This window comes from Puma concolor, chromosome E1 (assembly GCF_028749965.1).
Source record: "Puma concolor isolate L17-30 chromosome E1, mPumCon1.1.hap2, whole genome shotgun sequence".
In the NCBI taxonomy this organism is placed as follows: Eukaryota; Metazoa; Chordata; class Mammalia; order Carnivora; family Felidae; genus Puma; species Puma concolor.
Genome location: NC_141680.1, coordinates 26,810,986 through 26,827,804, shown reverse-complemented (window position 1 = coordinate 26,827,804; position 16,819 = coordinate 26,810,986). Strand labels below are relative to the sequence as shown.

Genomic DNA, 16,819 nt, shown 5'->3' with positions numbered 1-16,819 from the left:
AGCCTGCTTCGGATTCTGTGTCCCCTCTATCTCTTCTCCTCCCCCACTCGCGTTCTGTCTCTCTCTGTCTCAAAAATAAACGTTAAAAAAACCCCCAAAAAACCCAACATAGAGGTTAAGAGTATGGACCCTGGAGCCCGACTTTGTGCATGCAAATCATGCCTCTGCCACTCATTAACTATGTGAACTCAGAAAAGTGACTTTGGTGCTTCAACTTCCTCATCTGTAAAATGGGAATAGTAACAATATCTACTCCATAGGATTTTTACAAGGATTAAGTGAAATAATATTTGTAAAACAACTAGAATACTGTTTGGCAAAGAGGAAGTGGTTGATAAAATTAAAAAAAAAAAGATAATTTGGAGGATCTTTGGAACAAGACTGTGTTGTGTACAGGTTGTATCTTATCTGCCTTGTTTGATACTGTGTGATTATTTTTCTAAAATTTGTCACTTTTTGTCATTTGAAGCGAAAACATACTACATAATTATATAAATATGTAATTTTTGAGTATGGGGTATATGTTTTTAAAATTCTTTTTTAATGTTTATTTATTTTTGAGACAGAGAGAGACAGAGCATGAATGGGGGAGGGGGGGGTCAGAGAGAGGGAGACACAGAATCTGAAACAGGCTCCAGGCTCTGAGTTGTCAGCACAGAGCCCGACGCGGGGCTCGAACTCACGGACTGCGAGATCATGACCTGAACCGTAGTCTGACGCTTAACCTGGGGTATATGTTTTTAATGATAAAAAAGATGCATTTATCACGTGTAAGAGATTTTAAGAAAGCCATTGTTTGATTTCCTGCCTTTGGGCAGGTAAATGTTTAAATTACACCTATTCCAGCACTTTTATTTTTTTTATTATTTTTTTTTTATTCCAGCACTTTTAGAATTAACATTATAAATTCTGTGTTTCTCATCTGGGTTTCATTTAGTAGGTTACTAAATGAATGTGATTCCAAATTGGATTTTAAGCTGAGGAAGGCTGTGAAGAGATAATACTTGTACTGTGGTTACATTTGCATTATGGTCACATTTAGTGATGGCAAACATCAGATGTAGGTTAGGTTAATGAAAAAAACATTTTATTGAGCCCTTACTGTGAGTTAGTATTGTTCTAGAAGTGGGAGTCTGTGAATGAGAGACTAGATAGAACATTTGTTTAATCATTTAAAAAAATCTAAACTTTATCCAAAAATTTATTATACATCAATAATATTTAAGGTTCTTTGATAAGATAAATAAGACCATTTCTTTGTTCTCAAAGAGCAGAGGGGAGATACACAAATTAGAAAATATAGTATTGTGTTAAACAGAAAGTTTGATACTGAGTAAGTGATTATAAGCAAGGTCATTCTGTAGAAGAGACACCTCTAACTGTAGGTAGCAGGGCACAGAAGCATTTAGAAAAGACTTCTGAAAAATAAGGAAGACACATTAAACCAAGTCTTGAAGGATGTTGGCCCAGTTAGATTAATCGGGGATAATAGTCAGAGGACATTGTAAGGATGATGGTAAGTGAGCATAATATGGTTAGGAAATGCTAAGTAGTTTGGTTTAGCTGGAGCCTTTGTATATATCTCTGCTTCTGGTTCTAAGGTTTATATTTATAATTTTCATCAGCTTATTGCTGTCAGAACCTTTTATTATTTTTTTTTTTTTTTTAGTAAAAGGTGAAAGATTTATTCAGTCTGAAGAGAAACCAGAGTTGTCCGAACATTTTAGATTCTTTTGTTAAGTGACATTCTTCCTGGTCTTATAACCATGGTATAAGCTATATTTTGTCAGTTTCTGAGATGCCCCAGAAGGTAGAATCAAAGCCTTAGGAAGTATTCTCCTCATCAATATCCTGTTCTCATCTACTTTCAGTGGCCTTTGATATTTGTGATGTACGGAGTAACATTGCCTTTATTAAACCTTGCCTTACTTTACTGATGTTCTCCTTTGAATTTTGCATTATCTACATTTTTCTAGTACCATTTTTCAGTTGTGAGGTTTTGACCTGAAACTGATTTTTTTCTGATTGCTTCCTATACATTTTTACATATTTCAAGTAGCCATTGTCTTTTATATACTTTCCTTGTTATATTAGATATACAGATCTAGTCCAGAACTTGTTCTTTTCTACTAAATTAATGTATCTATGCTTAGCTTTGCAATCTACTCATGGTAGCCACATTTAAAAAAATTTTTTTAATGTTTATTTTATTTTTAAGAGAAAGAGAGTGTGAACAGGAGAGGGGCAGAGAGAGAGGGAGACACAGAATCTGAAGCAGGCTCCAGGCGCCCCATCATGCTAGCCATAATTTAATCACTAGTTTGCTTTTTGTGCTTTTCCTGGGTCATATTTATAGAAATTTCTCTTTATATTGTGGGATTTCTTGTGTATTATTTCTCCTTTTGTGTTCAGTTGTTTATATTTTACCATTCTTTTTCTAATAGATATTTTGGAAACTTTGGAGAGATGGTTATTTTTGGCTTTACCTTCAAAAGGCTGTGTTTCTATGTTTGAGTTTAGAGTCAAAACAAAATATTGTGAATGCTTAAAGGGATTTGTGAAAATGAAATTTTGGTAGACTTGTTCACTATCGAAGATTAGATTTGTACTATTGATTTAATGAGGTTAGAGAAATATATTGGATTAAACTATTAGAACATGTGTTTTTTGTTCTTATTTTTTTATATCTAAGAGTGAGCCTAGTTTAAGTACTCTGTAGATTAAGTTCTAAAAGTTTATTCAGAATTCTTAACCTTAAAGATAAAACTGCCAGTTATTTTACCAGCAAAAGACAGCTTTATTCAGGAATAGCAGAAAATTGCAATCCAGGACAAACAAGCTATGGCTTGTCTGCAGAACAAAGGATAGGTTATACCCTTTTCTATACAGGAAAGGAGGAATGTTGGGAGGGCTGTTATAAATAAGTCCATTAGTGGAAACTGGGCGTTCTTAGTGGCTTTTCATTGGCTGAGTTGTGTCTCATTGGCTGGGCTGTTGTTGGGCAGGAAAAAAACTTCCTTCTTTCTGCCAGGATAGTAGAGTAGTATCCACCTGTAAAGTTCCTCTCTTCCTGTTGGGTCTGCAATGGACAAGAGTACTGGGCATGAGAGCTCCCCCTGCTGGCCTCCAGACTCCGTTATAAATGATGTTTCCTTTTACTAATTTTCACAGAATTTTACATTTATTTCTCCATAGAAACAGTGTTATGAACGCTGATTAGGTTTCTAGGGTTGTAGCTTTCAGAAATTTTAAGTCATTGTTTTAGCTGAAATACTGTACGTTTGCAGTAAAACAATACTGTGGAATACTAGATGAAGCACAATAACCATAAAATTAGTCATATAGAAGGATGAGTTACTTTTAGGGAATTTTTGTTGATTTGTGAAAAGCTGGGGATATATATATTTTTAAGCTTATTTCTTAAAAAAATTTTTTTTAATGTTTATTCATTTTTGAGAGAGAGAGAGAGAGTGTGAACAGGGGAGGAGCAGAGAGAGGGAGACAGAATCAGAAGCAGGCTCCAGGCTCTGAGCTGTCAGCACAGAGCCCAATGCAGGGCTCGAACTCACAAGCCGTGAGATCATGACTTTGAGCTGAAGTCAAACACTGAAACTGACTGAGCCACCTGGCACCCCTAAACTTATTTATTTTTGAGAGAGAGAGGGAGGGCCAAAGAGAGAGGGAGAGTGAGAATCCCAAGCAGGCTCCATGCTGTCAACTTTGAGTCCGAGGCAGGGTTCAAACTCATAAACCATGAGATCATGACCTGAGTTGGACGCTTAACTGACTGAGCCACCCAGGTGCCCTGAGCTGGTGATATTTGTATCTGTAGGACTGTTCTTATGTATCTGGGATAGGTTTATTGGTTTTTCATGTAGGCAGATTTTATACTTTTCAAAACCAGCCTTCTTTTGCCCGGTGAGCTTAATCCACGTTGTTTAAATGTATCAGGTTTTTCTTTTTTTATTGCAGAATAGTATACTATAATATTAATGTATCATTTTTTTTTTGTTTCTTTTATTCATGAATGTTTGGGTCATTTCCAGGTTTTGACTTTCATTAATGAAGTTACTGTGAACACTTTGTATAAATCTTTTGAACATTTTGTATAAATCTTTTGGGATCATGTGTTATCATTACTCTTAAGTAAGTAGTGTAAAATTACTAGTTCATAGGACAGGTATATATTTAACTTAATAAGAAATTGGTAAACCTTTTTCCAGAGCAGATATACCATTTTACATTCTCACTAGCAATGAATAAGAATTCCAGTTGTCTATATCCTTGCCAACATTTGATGTTCTTTTAATGTTTATTGATTTGGGTATCCTCTTTTATGAAGTGCTCTTTTAAGTCTTTTTTTTTCTGTCTCTCAGTTGGGCTCTCTTTTTTTTGTTTTGTGTTTATTTATTTTGAGAGAGAGAAAGAGTGTGTGTGTGTGCAAGTCCGGGAGGGACAGAGACAATGGAAGAGAAAGAATCCCAAGCAGGCTTGAGCTGACAGTGCAGATTCTGCCAAGGGGCTTGATCTCATGAACCGTGAGTTAACCAGCTGAACCAGCCAGGCAGCCCTCTCTGCCTTTCTAATACATGCTTTCAAAGAAGATGAAGAGCCTGATACTTAGAGATCTTCCTGTGAGACATGGAGGTATAGATATTCAGAAGCAATGTAGTTAATACTCTTGAATCTGGTATGATTGTTTCTTGGATTGGTCAGGGGTCTTAGCAGCATAATTTTTTTTTTTTAAAGCTTATTTATTTATTTTTGAGTGTGAGCAGGGGATGAACAGAGAGATAATCCCAAAGAGGCTCTGCGCTGCCAGTGCAGAGCCCCATGTGGGGCTCAGTCCCACAAACCATGAGATCATGACCTGAGCTGAAATCAAGAGTTGGACGCTTTACCAACTGAGCCATCTAGGCGTCCCTTAGCAGTGGAATTTTAATGATCTCAATTTTGTGTATTTTGATGGACAGAATTCAGAATAGGTATAAAGTTCATTGAATTTAAACTATAGTAAGAGTTTATATTTTGGGCCTGTTGGTACGACCATAACCAAATCTACCATTATTGACCACAGAAACAATTTGTATAAACATTGTAATAAATCCTATGAGCCATTACTTTTTTTGAGGGTAATATTGCTTAGGGATCAAAATCAGTAGTTACAGTGTTAGCATTGTCTTTTATTTGTGAAATTAGTCCTTTGGTCTCACGTATAAAAATTGGAAACTTCTTCCCTGCATTATGGAGGTATTGTGGAAAATGGTGGCTCTCAGAAGTCGTTTAATCTTTTTAGAAGAATAAATAGATAATTACTAAAATTATTTTTTTTACATTGTCTTATTTAGAGGTAATTTCCTTGTACACTTTTTGTTAACCCTTAAAATTCATACTAACCAATTTAGAATTAAAATGAAGGTCTGCTTTGGGACACCTAGGTGGCTCAGTCACAGTTAAGCATCTCAGGTCATGATCTCACGTTTGTGACTTTGAGCCCCTTGGTGGGCTTTATGCTGACAGCTCGGAGCCTGGAGCCTGCTTCAGATTCTGTGTCTTCCTCTCTCTCTGTCCTTCCCCTGCTCACACTCTGTCTCTCTCTCTCTCAAAAATAAATAAACATTGGGAAAAAAAAAAGAAAAATGAAGGTCTACTTTGAAGGAAGTGATCAATATATATTGTTAGAGATTTTAGTTTATAGAACAAATAATAGGCAAGTTTCAGAATTTTCAATTTTTTGTCATTTGACTAAAGGTTATGAATATGTGTGAGAGTTTAACCCTTTAACTTTGCTTTACCCTTTTTCATAAGAAAAAACTTACGATACCAGTTAGCCTGAGATACATTCTCAAATTCTGGTGAAGTTGTGTCCTCGACAAAGTCACTAGTGGCAAAAAACTTAATGTTGGTAGGCTGCCTCTTGTCTGAGATATTCCATCTGGGATACACTTTATTATTTACCTGAAGTGGCTTTGCAGTAACTTTTGCTGTAGGTAGCCTGCCAGAGAGTCTTTTGGTAGGTAAGTTCACCAGGCCTATTTATAAATTAATGTTGGTTGTGATTTCTTTGCTACTTTCTGCTTTTTGTCTCGTCTGTGTCTGGAAATTCTTATTCAGCTTTGGCAGTGAAAAGCATATTTCCTGGTGTTTGTTTACCTCTGTAGTTATCCTCTGATTCAGAAGTTGTTAAATTTTTATCCATTCCTTTGGAACCAAACTGGCAAAACAGCAACTCCTATATTTTAGCGTAAATCTGAATGCAAGACACTACTTTGTCTCTGTGAGAGAGAAACAATAGATTTTACCTAGTCTCTGCTTTTGAGAGACTTAAAATCTACTTGGAGAGATAAGACTTTACCTTTGGAAAAAAGGTTAATAAGGCAGTACATAATAGGAGTATAGAACACCAGTACCGTACCATGGCTTATTGTGGAATATTTTATAGCCATATAATGAGTAATACGAAGTACTGAACTTTGGGGGGAAAAAGCATATCAAGTGTGGATTACCGTTCCTGTATTTCACATATACATATGATTTCTTGACCGGAAGTGAAAAGAGTGTAGTTACAGGTAAGGTTCAGGGATTGCCCATAAAATGAAAACATCCATCCTGGCACCACAGAAAAAGGTTGATAACTACTGTTATAGACAAAAAAAAATTGTAAGAGAGATGAACATTCTACTGTTCTTTCTTTTATACTGGGTTTTTTTGGTGCCATCATTAAAGTACATATTTTATTTTCTGTTCAAGGACACAGTGAGCTTTTAAAAGCGTCTCCATCTAAATCAGAAAGGTGGAGTTGACCTATTTATTACTGGCACTATAGAAATTGTGTTAGTCTGCTTGGGCTGCCATCCATAGACGAGAAGGCTTAAAAAACAAATTAGGGGCACCTGGGTAGCTCAGTCCTACTCTTGATTTTGACTCAGGTCATGATCTCATGGTTTGTGAGTTTGAGCCCTGCATCGGGCTTCGCGCTGATAGTGCAGAACCTGCTTGGGATTCCCTCTCTCTGCCCTTCCCCTCCTCATGTTCTCTCCTTTCTCACAATAAATATATAAACTTTAAAAATTAACTATTAAAAAAAATTAATTATCTTACAGTTCTGGAAGCTGAAAGGTCCAAGATCAAGGTTCTGGCAGGGTTTGGCCTCTGGTGAAGGAAGGCTTTGTTTCTGGCTTGCATATGGTTTCCTTATGTGAATTTCCACGTGGCCTTTCCTCCCTGTGCCTGAACTCTCAAGCTGTCTGGTGTTTCTTGTTATAAGGATGCTAATCTTACCTTATCTGATCAGGACCCCACCTTTATGGCCTCATTTAACCTTACTTTCTAGCTCCGAATACAGCCTAGATAGGGTATAGGGCTTCAACATGAATTTTGCGGGACATATAAATTCAGTCAATAACATTCTACCCCTGGTCCTCCAAATTAATATTCTCCTTGCATCTAAAATCCATTCATTCTATTCTGATAGCCCCCATAATCTTAGCTCATTCCAGCATCATTTCTAAAGTCTGAAGCCTAGAGTCACATCTAAATATTCTCTAAATCCAGACATGGTTGAAACTGGAGATAGGACTCATCCTGAGGGAAAATTTCTCCAGCTGTTGAACCTATAAATCTAGACAAAGTTAGATGCTTCCAAAATATAGTAGTGGGACAGAACAAGGTACACATTCTCGTTCCAAAAGGAAGAAATTGGAAAGAGGCAAACTTTCCAAGTTCAAAACTTAGCAAGGCAAATTCCATCAGTTGTTATTTTTTGGGAACAATCCTCTTTGGTTTAGAGCATTGGTCTCCAGGTCCATTGGGAAGTCAGTGCCTCTCTCATGGTTCTGTGGAACAGCTCTGCTCCTGGGTACTGGGCCATGGCCTTGCTCTTGAGGCACTGGGTGGTGGCTTCTTGGTTCCCCACTCCCAAACCTAGGAGGCTTCACCTTTTGAAATGAGGAGGAACCAGACCTGCCCTCTGGACCTGTGGTGGGGGTGGTAGCCCTAGTAGCTCTGTATCACCTTTGGGGTCAGTCTGCTCTTTTCTTGAAGGATAATTCATATTCAAAGCTGGATAACTCTATTGTCTCATCCTGTAGAATCCCAGAAGTCTTACAGCTGTCTTTCATTCTATCCCATTTTTTTTTTTTTTCTGTTCCCTTTAGTCCCAACTGGCAGGATTTCTGCTTCTATGATCCCATCTTTATTCCTGGCTACTGCTGAGGTGGTTGATTAAATTTGTGGCTCACATCCACACTATTCTTATCAAATAGTTGTTCAGCCACACCCTTAGTGTTCTCTTCAGAATAATAAGCTTTATCATTTTTTGTAGTATGGAGAGGCTGAGCATTTTCCAAATCTTCAAGTCTTTTTTTGCTTACCAGTTCCTTAATCTCTTTCCTCTCACATTTTACTAAAAGCTGTAAGGAGAAAACAAGTCTTCAGCAGTTTGCTTAGAAATATTCTATGCTAAATATCCAATTTTGTCACTCAAAAGTTTTGTGTTCTATGAAAACACTAGAACATGAACACAGTTTAGCCAAATTCTTTGCCATTTTTTAACAAGGATAATCTCCCCTCCAGTTTCCAGTAACATGTTCCTCATTTCTGTCTGGTATCTCACCAGAATGGCCTTTAATGTTCGTATTCCTAACCTATATTCTATTCATGATATATTCTTTTTTAAATGTTTATTTTGAGAGAGAGAGAGAGAGATCTCAAGCAGGGGAGGGGCTGAGACAGAGGGAGAGAGAGAATCCCAAGCAGGCTCCATGCTCAGCATGGAGCTGGATCCCTCAACTGGGGGAATCTGGGATTATAACCCAGGCTGGAATCAAGAGTCAGAAGCTTAACTGACTGAGCCACTGAGGCTCAGGCACCCCTGTTCATGATATATTCTTTAAGATGGTAAGGACTTTATCTGTAGCTTTCTTTCTGAACCTCACCAGGATTGCCTTTGAGTATATGTATATGTGAGTGTGTGTGTGTGTGTGTGTAGCCCAAACTCACAACCCTGCAGGGCTTGACCCCGAGAATCATGAGATCATGACCTGAACCGAAGTCAGACACTTAACTGATTGAGCCACCCAGGTGCCCCTTCAGGAGTCTTCTTAGAGGTCCTCCCTAGCAATTTTGTCTATATTTCATTGGCCATTTCTAGTTGCAGGGGAAGCTGGAAAGTATAGTAGTTTTTAGTTGGGAACATTATCACCTTCAATAAAGTAGGATTCTGTTTTTTGCCAGTTGTCCTTCCAGTCTCAATCCCTATAGCTCTGCTTCTTGCACCGTATACTCCATTTATATCAAACTATTTGCAGTTCCCTGATTATCTGTGCTGCTTCATTCTCTTATATGTGTTTTTCTTGCATGGAATACCTTTTAGCCTTTTTTTGTTTTGTTTTGTTTTGGTCAGGTGATCCCCTTCACTTAAAGAATCAACACCTCTTTTTTTTTTAAGTTTATTTATTTATTTTGAGAGAAAGAGTGAGCGAGAGCAGAGAAGGGGCAGAGAGAGAGAGGGGGAGAGAGAGAATCCTAAGCAGGCTCTGCACTGTCAGCACAGAACCTGATGCGGGGCTGGAACCCACGACCCTTGAGGTCATGACTCGGGCTGAAATCAAGAGTCAGATGCTCAACCGACTGAGGCACCCCAAGAATCAATACCTCTTGGAACCCTTTCTTAGTCACCAACTCAGAATTAATCACTCCCTATTTTGGGACTCCATTTTATTATCTCTGCTTTAACATTTCCTATCTAGTATTGCAGTTATTTGGAGTGTGCCAATCTTCCCTACTAAAATTTGAAGTATTAGAATGTGTGAACTGGGTCTTATTCATCTTGATAGTACCTGACACAGTAGCATTTAATAAATGACTGTTGAGAAAAATCAGGTAAAAGTACAATTTTTTTTTTACTTTTTTTTTTTTTAACACTTATTTATTTTTGAGACAGAGAGAGACAGAGCATGAACACGGGAGGGGCAGAGAGAGAGGGACACACAGAATCCGAAATGGGCTCCAGGCTCTGAGCGGTCAGCACAGAGCCCGACGCGGGGCCCGAACTCACGGACCATGAGATCATGACCTGAGCCGAAGTCGGCCGCTCAACCAACTGAGCCACCCAGGCGCCCCTAAAAGTACAATTTTAAAAAAGGAGGAATGTTGTTATGCTTTTAGGCCACATGCAGTTCAGAATTGCCTCTAGGAACTACAGATAATGAATATATAGGATATACAGACTACAACATTAATTTTTTTTAATTTTAGTTTATTTGAGAGAGAGAGAGAGAGAGAGCGAGAGCACGGAGGGGAGGGGCAGAGAGAGAAAGAGAGAGAGAATCCCAAGCAAGCTCTGCACTGTCAGTGCAGAGCCCAATGCAGTGCTTGAACCGTGAGATCATGACCTGAGCTGAAATCAAGAGCCCAACTGAGCCACCCAGGCATCCCTACATTAAAATGATAAAATTAGAGAAATTTCTGAAATTCCTAGTTGATTGATTTGAAGGTACTTATTGCTTAAAACAAAGTTAAACAGAATTAGTCTTGATAGCTCTGCTTTGTAAATGAATTTTTATAAATGGATTATTTTCAGGTTATGCTTACTCCTACCTTTTTAAAAAAATCTATCCTTAGCTACAACTTTCACTAGCTCTGTTTCATCTTTGATTTTCTTTCCCAGGAACAGTGTCTCCATTGCCTTGCTAAGTCATAACTCATTATAGAAGTGAAGTTGACTAAGGGAAAAGAGAAAAGTTTCACTTAAACTCTGAGGGAAAAAGGCTCTAGAATCTATCTAGATATGGGAGTCGCTTGAAACTAGACTACTTTTTCTCATCCTTTTGCCATGGACTACATGTCTTTTCTTCTGCCTCCCTCTCCCCTCTTCCCTTTCCCTCTTCCCTCCCCCCTCCTCCCTCCCCCGCCTCTTTACTCCTTAGTCTTTTTTTTTTTTTATGGTTGATTACTTCCATTTATTTAGATTTTCTTTAATTTCTGTCAGCAGTATTTTGTAATTTTTAACACTAAAAAGTTTTTTTTTAATTCTATTTTTTATTTTTAAAAATTTACATCCAAATTAGGATATAGAGCAACCATGATTTCAGTAGATTCCTTAGTGCCCCTTACCCATTTAGCCCATTCCCCCCCGCCCCCACAACCCCTTCAGTAACCCTCAGTTCCCCATATTTATGAGTCTCTTCTGTTTTGTCCTCCTCCCTGTTTTTATATTATTTTTATTTCCCTTCCCTTATGTTCATCTGTTTTATCTCTTAAAGCCCTCATATGAGTGAAGTCATATGATTTTTGTCTTTCTCTAATTTCACTTAGCATAATACCCTCCAGTTCCATCCACGTAGTTGCAAATGGCAAGATTTCATTCTTTTTGATTGCTGAGTAATACTCCATTGTGTGTGTGTGTGTGTGTGTGTGTGTGTGTGTGTGTGTGTGTATACACATATATACACACACTTTTTTTTATCCATTAATCCATTGATGATGGACATTTGGGCTCTTTCCATACTTTGGCTGTTGTTGACAGTGCTGCTATAAACACGGGGGTGCATGTGTCCCTTCGAAACAGCACACCTGTATCCCGTGGATCAATGCCTAGTAGTGCAATTGCTGGGTTGTAGGGTAGTTCTATTTTTAGCTTTTTGAGGAACCTCCATACTGTTTCCCAGAGTGGCTGCACCAGCTTGCATTCCCATCCTCCTTAGTCTTTTAATAGATCTTGGATACTGAAGTTCTTTGTGAAGAAATAAATTGCAGTCCCCTTTCCTTCCTTTTTTCTTTAAGACTAGGTTACTTCTGATTTCTGAAATGGTACCTTTAGGTGTAGTACAGATGGGATTTTGATCTCTCCCAGTTGGGTAGCATATCACATGTTTTTCTTCTGTCTTCTCCCTTTTGATTTTGTACCTTTTCTAAGATGTTAGCTTGGAAGTTTCAGCCTTTCGCTCTGTTTTTGGCTAGATGTAATCTACTATAATGGTTGAGTATTTCTGAAGGAGAATGGTATAGTTGGCTTCTTTAGTAGCACTTCTTTTTTGTTAAGTACTATTTTCTTTAGTACCTATGTATGTAACTTGTCTTGCAAATATTTGTAAATGTTTAAAAGGGGAGTGAATTCTTCAAGTGCCTATGGAAAAAAGAAAACTTAATACAAATATTCAGTGTTCATTATATGGCAGATTATATACATATATTTTTAAATTTTTTGTTCATTTAAACAGTTTTTATGTTTATTTTTGAGAGTGAGAGAGACAGAACATGAGCAGGGGAGGGGCAGAGAGAGAGGGAGACAGAATCCAAAGCAGGCTCCAGGCTCTGAGCTGTCAGCACTGAACCCAATGTGGGGCTCAAACTTATGGACCATGAGATCATGACCTAAGCTGAAATTGGACGCTTAACTGACTAAGCCACTCAAGAGCCCCTGTTTAAAAAAAATTTTTTTAATGTTTATTTATCTTTGAGAGAGAGGTGGGGGAGGGGCAGAGAGAGAGAGAGAGAGACAGAGGATCCAAAGCGTGCTCTGTGCTGACAGCAGACTGCCTGGTGTAGGGCTCGAACCCCTTAGCCATGAGATCATGGCCTGAGGTGAAGTCGAGCGCTTAACCAGCTGAGCCACCCATGTGCCCCCAGATTATATTTTTAAAAAATGACTATGACAGTATCTCCCATCCCACTTGCTGCTTACAGTAGGACTTTGACACTTTCCCCATGAAAACCGGAATCTCTGGTTGCTCCTCTTAGATCTGGATAGGCTTGTGACTATAGCAGAAGTGACAGTCTTGTCATTTCAACTTTTTATTACATATACCAGTGAAATGTATTTGATTTCCTTTGCATGTTTTTCTTATATATTTTTTAAAATTTATTTATTTTTGGGGGGGAGAGGGAGAGAGAGAATCCCAAACAGGCTCCGTACTGCCAGCGCAGAGCCCAGTGTGGGACTTGATATCACAAACTGTGAGATCATGACCTGATCCAAAATCTAGAGTCAGACACTTAACTGACTGAGCCACCCAGGCACCCCTGTCTAATATTTTCTACCTAATCTTTCTCTTCAGCTTTGTTAACTTTCTTAATGTTTTTCTTCCCTTTCTCAATCTTGTCTTCTTTCCCTCTCTTGCATTGTTTCTTTGTCCAGGGAGCAGATAGATGGTAGGCATTTTGGTAAATATTTTTCCATAATCCTGGAAATCTCAAATCGAGGTCCAGTGACCCTTCTTCCTTCTCCTCTGTTATCAGAAAATGAAATAAAATGAGACGGGGTGGGTTTGTATGAGGGTTGATGATATATGGCTCTCTAGGCTTTCTTTTTCAAAATGTAAACTTTTTTCAGTGTGGAAAAAGTTGTGTCTATATGAGCACTGAACACTTAATAGAACTCTTAAATTTACTCTTTAAATAGCTTTCAGATTTGAATTCCCATTTAACAAAGTTTACACCTTGTTATACTTTTTTCACACTCTCACCAGAATAAAACTCAAGTATTTGTTGGCAGATTTTAAGCTTTTAAAACCAAGTACAAAGACAAAAAACAAAACAAAACAAAACACCGAGGACAATACCTTGTCTTTGTATCCCCCATAGAACCCAGCACACTGTTGCCAATTATATATAAATTAGGTGAAATACACAGATCTCTTTACTTTTTATATTTCATGTGTTATGGACCACCCAGAATATACTTGGATTACTATGTAACTAAAAACTGCTAGACAATGAAATGCTTTTTCTGCTTGTTTGTATTTTTTTTTTTTAATTTTTTTTTCAACGTTTTTTATTTATTTTTGGGACAGAGAGAGACAGAGCATGAACGGGGGAGGGGCAGAGAGAGAGAGGGAGACACAGAATCGGAAACAGGCTCCAGGCTCCGAGCCATCAGCCCAGAGCCTGACGCGGGGCTCGAACTCACGGACCGCGAGATCGTGACCTGGCTGAAGTCGGACGCTTAACCGACTGCGCCACCCAGGCGCCCCCTCTGCTTGTTTGTATTTTAAAAACAAATTTAAAAATACCCTCTAGAGATGTCTTGGATTTCGTGAACTCTGAAGTAGTTCTTGTGTTTTATCTATGGGTTAGATATAATAAGCCCCATTCTGTAATCTGTTGCAAAGTAGTCATATTTTTAAAATGAGTACATATTGAATTCTTGGTGACTTTAGTTCAAGCAGCTTTTGTATGATTGATTAGGAGCTTTGGTAGATAAATAAAATAGAGCAAGAGAATGTATGCATGCTTTGAGTAAATATCATATTTAGCCCAGCCTGTAGCCAGTGAATACAGATTGACTTACCAGATTGAACCTTTCATCTATTAATATGAACTGACTCCTGACTGGCTTCTTTTTTATGTAATGTTGGTAGCAAAATTTTTTTTACAAAGGATGATTTTGTTTATAATTTTATGGAATGTTAATGACCTTTTATATTTTAGGGCGTTGATGAATACTCCTAGTAATATGACTTACTTGGCTTTGAGTAAGACAGCACTCATGCTTTAATCTAACACAGTGGTTTTGATACATTCATTACAATGAATGACAATAGCCCTTCCCTTATGCTTGTCTGTCAAGAGCTGAAGAAGTTGTCGCCTTCTTGATATTTCCCTTCTTCCTCTTCTGCGCTCTTTCTTCTTCCCCTTTGTTCCAATGTTAGACGGTAGCTGGGTCAGCTGGGATGGTAATATTGGTCTTTGGTAAGGAGGAAAGAGGATAAGGGCAGAAAAATTTATTGTTGTTTGGCTTTGTACCTTCTTTTTCCAGTCTTCATTTTCATACCTTTTCCAGAGTTAGGAATAGAAAATGAACAAGGTACACCCTCATTACTGCTAGAAATCCCTTCCTTCCAGACTGTAATTTGTTGAGTATCTGTTACTTTCTTGTCTTTGTCAACTCCATATGTCTATATCCATTTTACAGAAGAGTAGGTACAGATATTAAGGAACTTGCCCATGTTCTCATAGCTAGTAAGTGACCTTGTTCAATTTAAACACACATATGTTTTCTTTCTGCCCTTAACCATTTGGCCAGAGGTTATCAAATGTGGCAGTGGGCTAGACATATCGAAACTGCATCTTGTTTAAAATTTTTAAAAAGTTGCCAACGCTTTTAAAGGAGAGAGCTTTCACACAAACAACACACACACACACATATCATATTCTTGGTTTCCTCATTGCTACGTTGCAGCAAATGCCTGGAACTTAGAAGCAGCTGCACCCTGTAGGTATGTGTTCTCTAGGGTTCCACATACCCCACCTGGCCCACTTCATCATTTGTATTGCCCTCCTCATTCATCCCTGTAGGTATTTCAGTTTTTGAGCTTTGCATCATCACTCTTTACTAATGCTTGAACTTTTATTCAAGAACAAAGGAGCCACTGAATATTTTTATTAATACAACTTTTCTTTCCAGTGTCAGTGTCAGATCTGAGCATAGTCAGGTGTAGGGGACATAGCTGATGTTTCTGGCCTTTTCAGTTGGAATTATGCATGTATTTTCATTTATTTAGATAATATCTATTAATAGTGTTGGTAAAGGATCAGAGGGAATGTGGTTTAGAAATAGTGGAGAGTACCGAAGAAACATGGGTTTCTTGTTAGCACCCATTACCCTGAAGATGTAGTTCTTCAGCAGGACACAGACTGCTTGGAGTGAATTCAGTGTTCTCCCCTTAGCTCACCACAGTACTTTGTTGCCTTTGCCCTGCTCAGAAAACCAAATGATGGGAGAGGATGGGAAAATCTGGGATGGGAGAGTGTCCAGGAAGCCCAGATTGGCGACTAGCACCATTGTCTACATCTGAGGACTTTTCATTTTCCCATCCAGATGGGGAGGTTGATGGCCTTAAAACACAAGGGGAATTCCAGAAGTTACTTATCTATTGTCCTTCTCATCATAGTTAACTCAAGTCCAGTTACATTAGTCCCAGTCAATTGATAAAACCTGTAAATCTTATCACAGAGTACTGCAGTTTTCTCTTAAAAACATTGTAAGTGGTGGTTAGGCTGTTTATGTTGATAAGTTGCTATATTAGATTTATTACAGGTCGGATAGGTTTTTAGAATGTCATGCTATATGTGATGAAATGTAGGAAGAATTCACAATAGAGACCTTTATAGAAAGTGTATATGGAAGTAATCACTAGATGCTGCTGTTTTGCTGTAAGTTGTGTGTACTAGTGTAGTTTTAGAGCACTTGTTCTCTCTTTTTAGGTGTTCTTCCTATGTGCCCAGCTATGTCTTTTATATTTACTATATTGTCATTATTTATTCATGAGTCTGTCTCTTAGCCATGGATTCCTTGAAGGTTTGTGTTCCGCATTGCATAGCACAGTGTTTGGGCATATGATAAGAGTTCAGTAGCTTTAAAAAAAATTTTTTTTTTAATGTTTATTTATTTTTGAGAGAGAGAGTGTGAGTGGGGGACAGGCAGAGAACAAGGGAGACAAAGAATCCGAAGCAAGCCCTGAGCTGTCAGCACAGAACCTAATGCGGGGCTCGAACTCACGAATTGTGAGATCATGACCTGAGCCAAAGTCGGACCCTTAACCGACTAAGCCACCCAGGCGCCCCCAGTAGCTTTTAATATTATAATTTTTATGATTTGCATTTCAGAATGCTTTTACTGGAAGGATTGTTTCAGTGGTTAATACCATAATCTTTGTTTTATCTCTGTTCCAGTATCTGCCCTTTCTGTGTAATTGCTTTTACTTCTTTTGTGCTACAATCAGAAAGTGATTATCTAGTACTTTCTTTTTATTACCAGATCTTGATATTTGATTGTGAGTTGCTAATTCTTACCAATTGAGTATTTTAAAAACTGAGA

At 38.1% G+C, this 16,819-nt stretch overlaps 1 protein-coding gene and 1 long non-coding RNA gene across 3 annotated transcripts in view; one reads left to right on the top strand and one right to left on the bottom strand.

Moving 5' to 3' along the window:
* The window catches only part of USP32 (ubiquitin specific peptidase 32), a 244,812-nt gene that overhangs the window by 39,590 nt on the left and 188,403 nt on the right, over positions 1-16,819 (top strand). The window lies entirely within an intron of this gene.
* LOC147574219 (uncharacterized) overlaps positions 14,476-16,819 on the bottom strand; it is a 125,873-nt gene continuing 123,529 nt past the window's right edge. Inside the window, exon 2 of the long non-coding RNA XR_015244029.1 lies at positions 14,476-14,686. This is a non-coding gene — a long non-coding RNA (uncharacterized LOC147574219). The remainder of the gene's footprint in view (positions 14,687-16,819) is intronic.